This window comes from Trichosurus vulpecula, chromosome 2, assembly GCF_011100635.1.
Source record: "Trichosurus vulpecula isolate mTriVul1 chromosome 2, mTriVul1.pri, whole genome shotgun sequence".
NCBI classification, from domain to species: domain Eukaryota; kingdom Metazoa; phylum Chordata; class Mammalia; order Diprotodontia; family Phalangeridae; genus Trichosurus; species Trichosurus vulpecula.
In genome coordinates, this window is record NC_050574.1 from 423978283 (window position 1) to 423994481 (window position 16199).

At 36.4% G+C, this 16199-nt stretch overlaps 1 long non-coding RNA gene across 1 annotated transcript; it reads right to left on the reverse strand.

Annotated features, from left to right (window-relative positions):
- Positions 1–3739: 3739 nt before the first annotated feature.
- LOC118839808 lies at positions 3740–12007 on the reverse strand. The gene is made up of 3 exons (XR_005009641.1): positions 11845–12007; positions 10588–10677; positions 3740–4536 (listed from the first exon to the last, which is right to left on the reverse strand). It is a non-coding gene; the product is annotated as an uncharacterized LOC118839808 (long non-coding RNA).
- Between the last annotated feature and the right edge of the window lie 4192 nt (positions 12008–16199).

Genomic DNA, 16199 nt, shown 5'->3' on the forward strand with positions numbered 1-16199 from the left:
TTTCATAGGCTAAAGGTAAACCACTTGCAACTACATTTAATAAATTCAATGGCATTTCCAGTATTATTGGTTTTTACTACTGTTTTTTTATGAAGTAACAGCTGCTTATTCCAAAAGTATTTACTTAGGTTTTTTACCTGTTTGTTAGGCTCCAAGACTATCAATCCTATTCCTTCTTTTTGCCGTGGAAATGTTCATCTTTCTATAGCTGCCTTAGGATGATGGGTCCTAAGTTTTGTTATTATTTTATGGGGGTTTTTTAGGAAACTTTCCAAATCTGTTACTATCCATTTTACAATTCCAAAAGTATACATTGAGACTGGTATTGCACAGGTGTTAATTGATCTGTGTTCTTTGCATTCAGTTTTGAATTCAGAAAGTCAGTAAGCCTCTCAACATATTCAGATACAGTCTTCTCCCTGATAGCAATATTTTTTACTTGGAGACCAAGATATTTGTAGGCACTACAAATCCATTGGTTCAAAGTGAATTCTAGATTCAATGTTGAAGCCTTCATGCTTTATATTTCCTTGGCATATGTTAATAATTTTACATTTATCAGATGCAAAAGACATTTTAATATCACTGGAGAAAAACACCGTGAGATGAAGGAGCTGATTAATTTGTTTTTGGCAGAACCAGATAGATTGATGCCAATAATTACACCAAGTCATTAAAAAGATGTTTTGGTTCAATTCCTTTAATTTGGGAGCTAAAGTTAGTTCTATTTAGGAGAAAGGGTAATGAATTTAAGGCAAGATGGGACCACAGTTGACTTAAACCATCTCCCTTCAAAATGCCTCACTTCCTAGGAATTTTTCTTAGCATTATTTTGTTGGTGGCCTGTTTTGAATAGAAAAGTCCTTACCATGTGGACATTGAATACTCTTGCATTCTCATTTTGCTTTGGTCTGTTTGATTTATTTCTAGTTTGTAAATAAGCTGTGAGTACAGAACTGAGTCAAAGGCTTTGACAGAATCAACAAAGGCAATGTACCAGTTATGGTGCTAACTTAAAGCAGTTTCTTCTATAATTACCAAATTGACAATGAGTTGCGTTTTATACCCCAGGACATTTTGGTATACTTTTGTTTCTTGGCTAATACATATTATTTCCTTATAATTGTGCAGACACAAACATTACACATATAAAAACAAGTTATGAATATTCTGTTTAAAGTTCATAAGACATAATTGGTCTCTAACTGGAGAGATCACTGCTATTCTTCTATTTCACAAATATGTGAGGTTTTTTTGTTAAGAAAGTTAGTATCAGGCTTACATGCCATGACAAAGTTAGTAAAGTGCCTTGCTAGCAATTGATTCACCACTGTGAAGAATTTGACTCAATAAATACAGATTTTCTCTGATCCTAACACCTTCTATTTCATAGATATACTAAAATTTCAATCACTTCCCTTGATGTATATGTTCTGTCATACACTGTATTAATAATGTTTCTTATTTGATTCCGTTTTAATTTTTGTGGTATTACAGTTTTTGCAACCATATAGGTGACCAGAAAATTTCCATATTCTTTTTTCAAAAGAATTTCCATCTTTCCCCAGTTTCTTTCCTTCTCAAGTCTCTATGATAAAGTTCTTTGATTGGTGTTGAACAGAAGATTAACTTATAGAATAAAGCTTCACCCTCTACAGAGCCTGATTCCAAGGAAGGATTTGTCATCTTGTGGCTCAGCATCTTGGAGCCCCTTCTTCCAGAAAGATCATCCTGGAACACAACCCTGAAACCTTTGCTGTGGGCGACCCTCTCCCTGATGGTAACCACCATCTTGCTGGTGGTGGCAGCTCTCCTTAGAAGGAGCTAGAAGCTTCAAGAGCAGAGTAGAGAATGTGAACAAGGTCAATAAATCAGAATGTTGATGTTTTGCAAAAAAAATGGAATACATGTCCTTCCTTGACTCTAAAATCACCTTAACCTTTTAATTTTCACTTTCAATTACTGATTAAAAGAACAAAGAATTTATGATATGCCTTTGTTTTTGGACCCCTTTCTATTTCTCTCTCTCTCTCTCTCTCTCTCTCTCTCTCTCTCTCTCTCTCCCTCCCCCCCCCTCTCCCTCTCTCCCTCCCTCCCTCTCTCCCTCCCTTTAACTGTGTAATACAGTATTTATGCTTTGTATTCCATGGACCAGTTAGATTTTGATGTAGGCTTCCAATGTCTTTTCACAGGTTTTCAGTAGCTATCCCAAGTCTATTGAGCCATGGTCATGTTTGATTACTGTCTTTAGGGGTATTCCTTGATATTTCCTCCTATGATTCTTACCATCGCAACAGCTTTTACTGGAAGAAAATATTGAACTATATCTATACTTTCTGCCAGATACTGACAGAGAATGAATTTGTTCGTGATGGTTATAGCTTTTAAAAATTACCCCATTTTCCTTGTTGACATATCATTGGTTGAATTCATACAGATATCATGATATAATTGGTCTGCTACTTCAATTTATGCCATGAAATTCAAAAAGAGACTTTCGAGAATTCTAGTCTAAGTACGCTCATCACCTTTTCAATTATTTGAGACTTCAGTGCTTCCACTAGCTCCTGTTTAATTATTAGGCATAGTTTCCATTAAATGAAGATTTGCAATTACCTTGGAGTCTTCACCTTTTCCCTATCCAGATTTTAATAGCTTCTCAATTTCATTTCTTGTTTCATCTAACCTACACTTCGTGGTGAAATTATCTTTTATGATTGCCTGTACTGATCTACAATACATGGCTATCACAACCCATGAAACAAAAATATACAAAGTGGACCTCAGCCCTGTGTAGCACTCCTGCTGTAGTGGCACAGTATAGAATGAAGGACAGAGAGTTCTAAGAATAGCCATTCATAGAATATCTATAAACCTGATGACTGGTATTCTAAATGTTCCTTATCCCATGATCCTAAATGATCCTTATCCCATGATCAACAAGTGAACATGTGTGATTTGGTATAGAAAGTAGCACTGACCAAAATTAAATTCTTGCCTATAGCTAGTGAGTTCTTATTCTATTTTCTTCCAGTAAAAGCTGTTGCCATGGTGAGAATCATGGGAGGAAATATCAAGCAATACCCCCTAAAGACAGTAATCAAACACAACCATGGCTCAATAGACTTGGGATAGCTATTGAAAACCTGTGGAAAGACATTGGAAGATTACATCAAAATCTAACTGGTCCATGCAATACAAATCTAACTTTGTTATGATATAGTATTGGCAAATAGTAGAAGTATTTAAGTCTTAGGTCCATACATCTTTTTGGTCTACTTCTTACGACAATTGAGTAATTTTTATTAAATATCTGTATAAAATAATTATAATTGATATCAATATAATCTGACTCTATGTTACTCATTTTTCATTATTAATTACTTGTTTAAATAGATTATGATTGGGTTGTTTCAATTGCATGTCATATCTCTTACTCATTCAGATCTATGCTCTAACAAATTTGTTGTCTGACTTGTTAGATAGCTGATGTAAGGTTGACTTCCACATCAATAATGCTTTTTCCTAATTTTTAGAATATAATCATTAAGTCAAAAAACTAAACACCTACTATGTGCCAGGCACTGTGCTAAGTGCTAGGGATAAAAATAAAGGTAAAAGACAGTCCCTGCCCTCAATGAGCTCACAATCTAACAGAGGAAGCCACATGCAAATAACTATTACAAACAAGATATATACAGGGTAAGCTGGAGATAATCAATAGAGGGAAGGCATTAGGGTTTGGGGAGATTGGGAAAGGCTTTCTATATAAGTTGGGATTTTAGATGAGACTTGAAGGGGGCCAGGGAAGCTTGAGGCAGGGATGAAGAGGGAGAACATTCCAAGCATGGGAGACAGCCAATGAAGTCATTTTTTTCTGATGTTGCTCAGTGCTTCGCATGTACCTACCGATTATTTTCTCAAAGAAAATATTTGTAATGTGAAAGTATGAGGCTTTGGTACAGCCTGATTTAATCTTTGGTCTTCTTCCTGACTCATGCTCTTCAATACATTTCTCATCATCCTCATATATTTATTCCTTTTCATTGAAGTCACTGAGTATTAGTGTCTATGTTGATTTAATTTCACAAAATCCCATTCTGATGTTTTATCATGGCACTAAGTTGGTGTTGAGTTCTCAAAGGCTATGCCAGAGGAATGAAAGCTCTTGTGAGTTGTACCATATTGGAAAGGTTTCTAGGATAGTCCCAATAACCAATTGACTCTGTTTTCTGAAGAACAGTCTACCTAGTTTTAGAGGAGCTTTTCATCAGGAGGCTGACCACTTCATGATGAATTATTTGGCTATCCTAAATGATGAAATAAAAAGTACAAAATGGTGCTCAAACCTCTGTTGCCTTTTCCACTCCTGCAAAGATGGTGCATTGGCAGAAGAAAGAGCAGAGAATTCTAATAATTCTTAGAGTGTCTGTAAACTATACCTTGATTATTGGTTTTCAAAATGTGTGATCTTTATCCCATGACCAACAAATGCACATGTTGCTAGATGAATTGAATTACATCAGTCTTGAAATTCTATAATAAATGAAAATAGAAGGAAAAAGTCATAGCTAAATGTATTCAAAAGTACTATTTTTATGTAAACTGAAATGAAATACGAAATATTGTTTAAATGAATATTTGGTCATCTTATGTTTCAGTACTCACAATAAGAATTAGCAAGTAGATTGCCATAATAATAATTATAGCCTCTGCACCAATATCAATTGAAGAGGTAGGGAAATGCTATAGTGAACTCAATAAGCCCTCCAAATTAAATCAACATGCATTGATACTTGATACAAATCAAATTATGCTTTTAAAGATACAAGGGAAACTCACAATTTTTTGGAGTGCTTTACTTTTATTATGTCATGGACCCCTTTGTCAGTCTAGGGAAACCTATGGAACTCTTCTCAAAATGATGTTTTTCAATGCATAATTTTTTAATGCATTTATGCCTGTTTAAAAATGTATAGGATTAAAGGGCCATGTAAAGATAGACTAAAATTTAATTGGACACTAGATAATCTAATTCTAAAGAATGAATGTGTCAAACAATAAATCACAGAAACAATCAATAACTTCATCCAAGAGAATGACAATAATGAGACAACATACCAAAACTTGTGGGATGCAGCAAAAGTGGTTTTTAGGGGAAGTTTTGTATCTGTAAATGCTTACATGAATAAAATAGAGAAAGAGAAGATCAATGAATTGGTCATGCAACTAAAAAAGCTAGACAAAAGAACAATTAAAATCCCCAATTAAATGCCAAAGTAGAAATACTGAAAACCAAAGGAGAGATTAATAAAACTGAAATTAAGAAAACTATTAAACTAATAAATAAAACTAAGAGCTGGTTTTTATGAAAAAAAAAACAAAAAAAGATAAGCTTTTAGCTAATTTGATTTTTAAAAAGGAAAGAAGAAAATATTACCAGTATCAAAAATGAAAAGGGTGAATTCACCACAAATGAAGAGGAAAACAAAACATTAATTAGGAGCTATTCATCCCAGCTATATGCCAGTAAATTTTATAATCGCAGTGAAATGGATGAATATTTATAAAAATATAAATTGGCCAGACTAACAGAAGAGAAAATAAAATACTTTAATAACCCCATTTCAGAATAAGAAATTGAATAAACCATCAATGAACTCCCTAGGAAAAATTCTCCAGGGCCAGAAGGATTTACAAGTGAATTCTATCAAACATTTAAAGAACAATTAATTCCAATACTATATTGACTATTTGGGAAAATATGGAAAGAAGGAGTCCTACCAAATTCTTTTTATGATACAAATATAGTACTGATACCTAAACTGGGAGGAGCCAAAACAGAGAAAGAAAATTATAGAGCAATTTCCCCAATGAATATCCATGCAAACATTTTAAATAAAACATTACCAAAAAGATTACAGCAAATTATCACGAAAATAATACAGTATGAACAGGTAAGGTTTATACCAGGAATGCAGGGCTGGTTCAATATTAGGAAAACTATCAGTATGATTGACAACATCAACAACAAAACTAACAGAAACCATATGATAATCTCAATAGATGCAGGAAAAGCTTTTGACAAAATACAGCACCCATTCCTGTTAAAAAAAAACACTAGAGAGCATAGGAATAAATTGAATCTTCCTTAAAATGTTAAGTAGCATCTACCTAAAACCATCAGCAAGCATTATATGTAATGGGAATAAGCTAGAAGGATTTCCAAAAAGATCAGAGGTGAAACAAGGATGTCTACTATCACCACTGTTATTCAATATGGTACTAGAAGCATTAACTTTAGCAATAGCAATAAGAGAAAAAAAAAGAAATTGAAGGAATTAGAATAGGCAAAGAAAAAACAAAGCCATCACTCTTTGCAGATGATTTGATGATATACTTAGAGAATCAAGTGAAAAACTACTTGAAATAATAAACAACTTTAGCAAAGTTGCAGGATATGAAAGAAACCCATGTAAATCATCGACATTGCTCTATATTACTAACAAAGCCCAAGAGCAAGAGATAGAAAGAGAAATTCCATTTAAAATTACTATAGACATTATAAAATATTTGGGAGTCTACCTGCCAAAACAAACCCAGGAACTATATGAACACAATTACAAAACACTTTTCACACAAATAAAGTCATATCTAAATAATTGGAAAAACATCAGTTGCTCATGAGTAGGTCAAGCTAATATAATAAAAATGATAATTCTATCTAAATTAATTTACTTATTCAGAGCCATGCCAATCAAACCACCAAAAATTATTTTATAGAGCTAGAAAAAATAATAACAAAATCCATCTGGAAGAACAAAAGGTTCAGAATATTAAAGGAATTTTTTTAGAGGGGGGAAGGCAGGGCAACTGGGGTTAAGTGACTTGCCCAAGGTCACACAGCTAGTAAGTGTGTCAAGTGCCTGAGGCCGGATTTGAGCTCAGGTCCTCCTGACTCCAGGGCCAGTGCTCTACTCACCATGCTACTTAGCTGCCCCTATCAAAGGAATTAATGAAAAGAAATGCTAAGGAAGGTGGCCTAGCCATACCAGATCTTAAATTCTATTATAAAGCAACAATCATCAAAACTACTTGGTACTGACTAAGACACAGAGTGGGGGATCCATGGAATAGGATAGGTACACAAGACACAATAGTTAATGATTATAGTAATCTACTGTTTGATAAACCCAAAGACTCCAGCTTTTGAGATAAGAACTCACTATCTGACCAAAAACTGCTGGGAAAACTGGAAAACAATATGGCAGAAACTAGACATCAACCAACATCTTACACTGTATACCAAAATAAAGTGAAAATGGGTACATGATTTATATATAAAGATGGATACTGTAAGCAAACTGAGAGAGCAAAGAATAGTTTACCTGTCAGATTTATGGAGAACAGAAGAATTTATGACCAAACAAGATATAGAGAACATTATGAAATGCAAAATGGATAATTTTGATTACATTAAATTGAAAAGCTTTTGCACACATGAAGGCAATGCATCCAAGATTAGCAGGGAAGCAGAAAACTGGGAAGAAAATTTTGCAACCAATGTCTCCAATAAAGGCCTCATTTCTAAAATATATAGAGAACTGAGTCAAATTTATGAGAATACAAGTCATTCCCCAACTGATAAATGGTCAAAGAATATGAATAGGCAGTTTTTCAGATGAAATTAAAGCTATCTATAATCATATGAAAAAATGCTCACTATTGATTAGAGAAATGAAGATTAAAACAACTTGAAGGTACCACATCACACCTATCAGATTGGCTAATATGACAAAACAGGAAAATGATAAATGCTGGAGATGTGGGAAAATTGGAACACTGATGCATTGTTAGTGGAGTTGTAAACTGATCCCACCATTCTGGAGAGCAATTTGGAACTATGCCCAACGGGCTATAAAAATGTGCATATCCTCTGACCCAGCAATACCACCTCTAGGTCTGTATCCCAAAGAGATCATATAAATGAGAAAAAGACCCATATATACAAAAAAAATTTATAGCAGCTCTTTTTGTGGTAGCCAAGAATTGGAAATCAAGGGGATGCCTACCAGTTGGGGAATGGCTGAACAAGTTGTGGTATATGAATGTAATGGAATACTATTGTGCTATAAGAAATGATGAGCAGGCAGACTTCAGAAAAACCTGGAAAGACTTATATGAACTGATGATGAGTGAAATGAGCAGAACCAGGAGAACATTGTACACCGTAACAGCCACATTGTGCTATGACTAACTTTGGTAGGCTTATCTCTTCTTAGCAATGAAAAGATCTAAGACAATTCCAAAAGACTCATCATGGAAAATGTCCACATCCAGAAAAAGAATTGTGGAGTCTGAATGCAGATTGAAGTGTATTATTTGCTCTCTCTCTCTTTTCTTTTTTTTTGTTTGTTTCTTCTTTCTTGTGTTTTCTCCCATTGGTTTTAATTTTTCTTTACAACATGACTAATGTGAAAACAGATTTAATATGAATGTATATGTAGAGCTTATATCAAATTACATACCATCTTGGGGCATGGAAGGAATGAGATAGGGAGAAAATTCAGAACTTAAAATAAGCTAAAAATAAAGAAATTTAATCTTTAAAATGTATAGGATTACAAAGTAAACAAATTATATTGAAATAATTATCAAAATTTAAAGAGTGCACAGAGTCCAGGTTAAGAACTCTGATTTAAATAAATCTTACTTGTTTAATCTTTTTCACACGTGAATCTTTCAAGCCCTAATTTATTTGCTTTGTGTACAAGTCAGAGTATTGCATTAGTTTTCATAGGCACATCCTATATCAGTGCTTGGGTATATAGGTTGAGGGCAGAGAACATTGGGGTTGCTTACAAAAAGGTGGGCACAGGGAAATTTTCTTCTGAAACACCTAAAATACTTTATTTTGGGTATTTATTTCATTAAATTTTACATTTTAAGGAAGGTAGGGACAGGTGAGGCTAAAGAAATAGAAATATAGAATTGTTTGTGGGTTTTTTTCAATATCCCAGAGATAGTCACTGCCATATCAGGATACCACAAAGTTTTTCTGACTGCCCCCTCCCCCCACTACTATGATATCCATTTCTACTGCCAATTTTCACTCCATATGTACCCTAATATTTACACTTGTGATAAATTGGACCAAGAATATGTTGGGTGCCTGATAGAGGACATAAAATAACCCCAAGTCTTGTTTAGTTATCTCTCCTTAACTTCGATATCATTTCAATTGCAGTAAAATTCTACTGAGGATATTAAGTTTTGTAGTATCCGTACAGGTGATACACAATTTACATTCCTCTATAAAGAAAGGCAGTGGTAATCAGAAACAAACAGGATGGTTTCATCAAGAATGGGACATGCCAGACTAACCTGATTTTCTCTTTTTTTTTCTTTTTGGAGTTACTGAACTGTCAAATCAGGTGAGTACTATAGGTATATCTTACCTAGATTTTAGCAAAATATCTGATAAAGCTTCAAACACTATTTTAGTGAAAAATATGAAAAGGTGAGGACTAAGTGAGAGTATAATTGGTGCGTTGATATTTACTGAAGATGTTTTCATGAATGGACACAAAGGGTAGTCAGTGTTAACTTGGTTCAATGTGAACTTGGGTAGAAGTCTTTAGAGGAGTACCTAAAGAATTTGTTTGACTTTGTGCTATTTACCATAAGCTATTTGGATAAAGGCACAGATAACACAGTCATCAAAAGCTAACCCACTGGATGACATACAGAGCCCAGAAAGATCTTGATATAAGAGGAAATGTGATAGGGACAAATGTAAAGTCTTAAAGTTGGGCTCAAAAAAACTAATTTCATGAATCCAAGATGGGTTCAGACATGACTATAAAGCAGTTTATCTGAAAAACACCTTTAGTTTTAGTAGTCTGAAAGCTCAATATGAAACAATAATGTGATAGGGCAACCAAGAAATCTACTGTCATAGCAGGCCATATTGAGAAACTGAACATACAGGAAAAAGAAGGCAAAACTCCTGTTGTATTCTGCCCTGGTCAGTCTAGATCTGGAGTGCCATATTTAATTTACAAAGCAACTTAATAAACTAGAGAGTATTCAAAGGGGGATAGTCATAAAGGCAAAGGCCCCAAGTTCAAGCTACGTGAGGATCAGCTGAAGGAGCTAGGGATGTTTAACCAAGAGAAGAGAAGAAAATGATTGCTGTCTTCCAATATTTAAAATGGAATAGTTACTAGACTTGTTCGATTCAGTCTGGGAGCTCAGAACTAGGAGTAGTAGGTAAAGGCAGTATGATTTAATGAAAAGACTGGTGAATTTGGAGAGAGTGGACTTGGCTTCAAACCTCAGTTCAATACCACTTACCCACTTTGTGATTCTGGGCAAGTCATTGGACTTCTCTGGGATTTAGTTTCCCCATGTGCTCACTGAGAGGGTTGGACCACATGACCTCTAAGTTTCCTTCAAATGCTAAATCCAAGATCACTTAAAGTTTCAAAGAAGCAAATGTAGGCTTGAGTGAAAAAAATCCTTCCTAAGAGTTAGGGTCATTCAAAAGTAAAATGAACTTCCTTAAGGGTTCAAGTAAAAACTCACCTTGTAGAGGGAATTATTTTTCCAGGTTTGGTTTGGACTAGATATCCACTGAAGCCCCTTCCAACTCTGAAATTCCATGATTCTCAGACTCTGTGGTGAATATATATCAATTGAGTCATAGATTCTTGAAGTGTTGAGAAAGAGTAATAGTATTTTCATAGTTGCATGGGACCTTAAACAATCATATAGGTCAACTCCATCAAATTGCAGATAAATAAGATTACAGCTGAGAAGTAAAGTAGATTATCCAATGCTGTTCTTGGGGTCATAGGCTCCCTCCTGACATGAAAGATCCAAGTACATGTTAAAGACTTTTTTCTCCTCTTTCTCATTACCTCCACTCAAGTAAATTGAGACCTTCAGAACTTGACATTCATCCTCTCTAAAGGTTCCCCTTACAAGCACGCTGGCTCACAAGGCTCAAAACAACAAAAAAAATTAACCTGTTAATAGAAAGAGATAGTTCTCACTTTTGAGATCATGTAATGATACCCTCTGTGAGTATCATTATCCACAGATTCACACAATCTCTTTGACTGATAGCACTGCCTGGCACAGAGGTCCAACCGGGATGGTCAGATTCTGCTCCTCCACTGGTGCTTCCCTTCATAATTCTTGTATTTTTGCAGCACTGATCATTCATTCTTTGCAACTCTTAGCAGTTGTCACCTGCTACTACAACATTTTGTTGTTGGTCCCTATTGCTATACTCCATAGCTCAAATTCCTACAATTTCCTTTCTTTCAACTCTCCTTAGTTCTCATCAAATGGTTGTTTAATCACAGGCCCATTTGCTGTCATCTTTAGTTCTGCTATTCTCTTCACCTTCAGCCTCCTGAAGACAAAGTTCATTCCCTTTCCCAGGGGACAAACTCTTTAGCTATTGGCCCACGGGGAGTTGGGAAGGGGGAGAAAAAGGTGCGTTTATAATTAAAAGCCACAGTTCTCTCCCTTATGCCTTCTTTTACACATATGTACTTAAAACCCTGGCTTTCATACATAGATCTCTTAGGGCTATAAAGGAAAGAGAATAGCATTTATTAAGCACCTTCCAAGTGTGCCAGGGAATGTGATAAGCACCTTACAAACATTATGACATCTGAGACATACAAGTCAGGGTGGAAGGTGCTGCTAAGGCAACCAGAGGTTAAGTGACTTGCCCTGGGTCATACAGCTAGTGTCCCAGGCTACATTTGAACTCAGATCTTCCTGATTCCAAACCCAGCTGTCTCTTATAATAAACCTTTTCTCTTATACCTGGCAATCAGGCCTGTTCCCACAACACCATGTAGGCTCATAATGACTCATTATCATTTGCCTCCTTTCCTCTCAGTGCCCGGGTGGTGAATCTCCGGCTCGTGTTAGCAGTACTGCTCCTGCACTCTGGGAAGATGGGCTGATTTATTCCCATTACTTGGGACTGCCTCTGCAAGATAAAATAAAATAAAATAAAATTTAAAGCAAGAGAGAAAGGATCTGGCTTCTCTTGGTGGGAACATCTTGCACTCTTCCTCTTACGCCTCTCCCTCACCCAATAGGAGAGAATTTTAGTCCCTGCTACCCCTGGGTAATATTCCAAGTTTGTGGCCAAGCTGCAACTAGAACTCCAGCTGTTCTGACTCACACCTCTTACCATAGCACCATACTGTTTAGTTTTGTGATCACGAATAACACAGGAAAAGCAGAGAGGAAAAAAGAGAAAAAGCAGAAAAGGGCAACATCCTCCCCAGGTCAGTCATAGTGTTGTAATTTGAGGAGTGGGAAATCCATCCTGGAGACACGGAAATTCTCTGTGGCAAAGAATCCCAGCTCTGCACCCACTCCCCAATTTATGCAGAGAAAAAAATCCAAATGGTCTCTTAAGATTCCTCCTTGAGAACATCATTATTTGTTAAATTAGAAGCACCAGCAACTTCAATTTTACTTTTAACACTCAACTTGGAAAGTAGCAGAACTCACCAAAGAGGAAACAGATGAGGGCATTAGTATTCCTGGTAATATGTTTGATTGTTCACTTACAGGAGATTTAAACTGAACGTAGTTCCAGGCTGATTCCTCCTTTAATACATGGGAATTAAAAAAGAAGGATCCCTCCTTTCAGGCTGTGTGGTATGTGTGTATGCACATTTATTACCCCCAGTGGAATATGGGCTAGTAATGGGTTTTCTCGTGCTGAAGTTAGTATTGATGGATCCAATTTAGATGGGAGTAGTAACACTTTAAAAGCAGAGGAGTGGGAAATCTACAATGGCAGGTTCCTGAGCCTCCCACCCCCAGCTGTTTGCTGTCTGTACTTTCAGGCTCTTGAAAATGCTGGGTTGAGGAGGGAGGGGGAAGGCACAATGGCAAAATCCCAATTTGTAAAGTAAATAAATATCCCCCTTTATTATGTGGCTCAAGATTGTCAAGCTTCAGGGGCTGAAGTGTATTCTGAGAAGCTTTTATTTCCTTCCTGTTCTTTGGAGAGTTATAAGAGAAAAGCGAAGGGAGGGGAGGTGGGAAAAGTCTGAAGGTTTTGAAAGTGAATTATACAAACTTTCAATAAAATGTGTCCCAAGTCTGACAGCAAGAGAACAGATTGAGTTGGTGCTTAAAGAACACAAGGCCAACCAGGAAGTCTGCTCAAAGACTCTTTCATTCAATAATTACATTGTGTGGCAAACAATACGTGCTTTTGCTTGCTCTATTTCATGCTGTCCAGCCCTATGGGGGTATCTGAACTCCCAAAGAAAAATTTGGGCCAAGATGAAACAAATCAATGGGGAAAGAAATCTTCTCTTGGATTGGCCTAGTTGTTGGAGGGACACAAAATTAACTAACATTCTTCCCATAGGATTGCTATCAGGCATGGAATTGCAAAACATAGTAAGATTTTTCTTTTCTGGCTTAACATAGCACAGGAACTCCCCCTTTTCCCATAGAAAGTTGGGTTCTTGATTTCTCCCCAAATTCAGCATTGTACAAGAAATCCCTCAGGAGACCAGAGTTCAAGAACTTCTGCTACTTAGTCCTCTTGGTTTCTCTCTCCCTGAGAGATTATTTCAGTGTTCTGTACATGACTAGATTGAGGAACTCAGGATCCTCAAACTCTTATGGAAATCTTCTCTCAGGAGAACATGTGGTTCTGCAATGTGTTTATTCCTAAGACAGCCATAAACAGCTCCCAAGGTATAGATGCGGGAGAGCTCTCTCTGCACAAGCACAGCCTGTCCTTCCACCCCCAGGCCCATCTCCCAAGGACCATGTTTGCTTTCAAGCCTCTAGATTCTGATCTCTACTCTCAGGATCTTCTGGGGGTAAAAAGCTAAAGGGTTGACTGTAGAGAAGACTCCTTTTCACACACCAGACTTGAAGAGTGGAACTCCAAACCACAAAAGCCCAAATCAATCAATTCCTCTCCAATTCCAGCCTAATTTTCCCTTCTCTCTTTCAACCCCAACTGTCCCTCTGGCTAGATTAAGTCAAATCAAATCAACAAGTATTTATTTGGTGCCTACTATGCGCCTGGCACTGTGCTAAGTGTTGGGGTTACAAAGAAAAGCAAAAGGCAAAAGATAGTTCTTGCTCTCCGCATACAAACAACTGTACAAACAAGATATATACTGGACAAATTGGAAATAATATAAGAATATTAATAATAATTATTAATATTTATAAGAACAGTAATATTAATATCATTATATAATATTAATAATAAGAAGGCACTAAGAAGAAGGGGGACTGAGAAGGGCTTCTGGAAGGAGGTGAAACTTTAGCTGAGACTTGAAGGAGAAGCTAGGAGGCAGCAAGGAGGAGGAAGACAGTTCCATAGTAGGCAGGGGGACAACCAGTGAAAATGCTTGAAGTTAGAAGACGGAGTAATTTGGGTTTGAGAGAGCATCAAGGAAGCCACTGTCACTGTATCATAGAATGAGGGCCAGTGAGGGAGGAGAATAATGTTTAAGATGACTGGAAAGCAGGAAGGGGCCAGGTTATACTGGGCTTTGAAAGCCAAAGAGAAGGCTTTATATTTTATCCTGGAAAAATAAGGGAAGCTCTGGAGTTGATTGAACAGGGGGATGACATTAGTCAGACTTTTGCTTTAGGAAGATCAATTTGACAGCTGAGTGGAGGATCGACTAGAGTGGGGAGAAATCTGAAGCAGGGAGATCAACCAATAGGCCAATACAATAGTTTAGGAGGAAAGTAATGAGGGTTACCAGAAGAAGGGAAGAAGGATGAGACTGGAGGATGGGATGCCAAACACTGTTCACCCAATACCCCACTGGAAAGAAAAATTTCAACTTCAATGAAGTTCTTTTTCCAAAAGACATACTACATTTTAAAATTCAATTTCTATGTTGTCAGTCATGTCCAACTCTTGGTGACTCCATTTGGGGTTTTCTTGGCAAAGATACTGAAGTGGTTTGCCATTTCTCTCTCCAGCTCATTTTACAGATGAGGAAACTGAGGCAAACAAGAGTTGAGTGACTTGCCCAGGGTCACACATTTAGTAAGTGTCTGAGTCAGATTTGAACTCAGGAATATGAATCCTCCTGACTCCAGGTCCAGATCCCTATCTGCCTTTTAATTTCTATAGCTTTTTAAAAAAGCATCACTGGCTTTAAGAGCCATTTCAATTTGCTTTCATTTCTTTCCTTGAATGTCACAGAGCCTAACCTTAGCACCTAAGTCATAAAACTTAAAGCTGGAAGGAGCCTTAGCCCAAACCTTTAATTTTTGCAGGTAAAGAAACTGAGGCCTAGAATTAAAAAAAATTATTAGCAGTAGCCTGAGACATATGTGTTGATTTTCTGCTCTACATATTTTACTTTTCTTAAACCAATTGAAGTTGAATTGAAAACTCTATACCTTTTAAATCAGCCTCTGTTTGGGAATATTAAATATATGCCTCCACTTTTTGGGTCTTGTTTTCCTCTTGGTCATTTGTTCTGTGTTTGTGCTTGATATATATCCCTATGCTCAATGCAATTTGTTAATTGACTATTTTTATTTATTTTTCCTGCCTGATACTCATTAGCACCTACACAGCTGATATGTAAATACCTTCTGGAAAATCTTCCTTGGAGATGAGGAGATTAAGGTAGAATGATGAGTTTCAATTCTAACACTCTGCTAATGCTAATAAGAAAAAAAGGCTTGTGAGATTCTTGCTTCAGCCAACTCATAATAAGGTAAGATTTTAACAATCTGTCCTTTTTGTTCTGCTGGTAGTTTGTTTGGTAGCTGGTTTGTTTGGCTGATAGGCATGGGAGTAGGTGAACTGTATAAAGAAGAAAGACCTTTTATTTCTTTGGAGATTTCACTTGACTAAAAAATTGTTTCTTGCTTATTTTAAAAAATTCAATCATTGCCAAAATTCTTTTTTTAAAATTTATTTAATATATTTAGTTTTCAGCATTGATTTTCACAAAAGTTTGAATTACAAATTTTTCCCCATTTCTACCCTCCCCCCCGCTCCAAGATGGCATATATTCTGGTTGCCGCATTCCCCAGTCAGCCCTCCCATCTGTCATCCCACTCCCCTCCCATCTCCCTTTCCCTTCTTCTCTTGTAGGGCAAGATAAATTTCTATGCCCCATTGCCTGTGTATCTTATTTCCTAGTTGCATG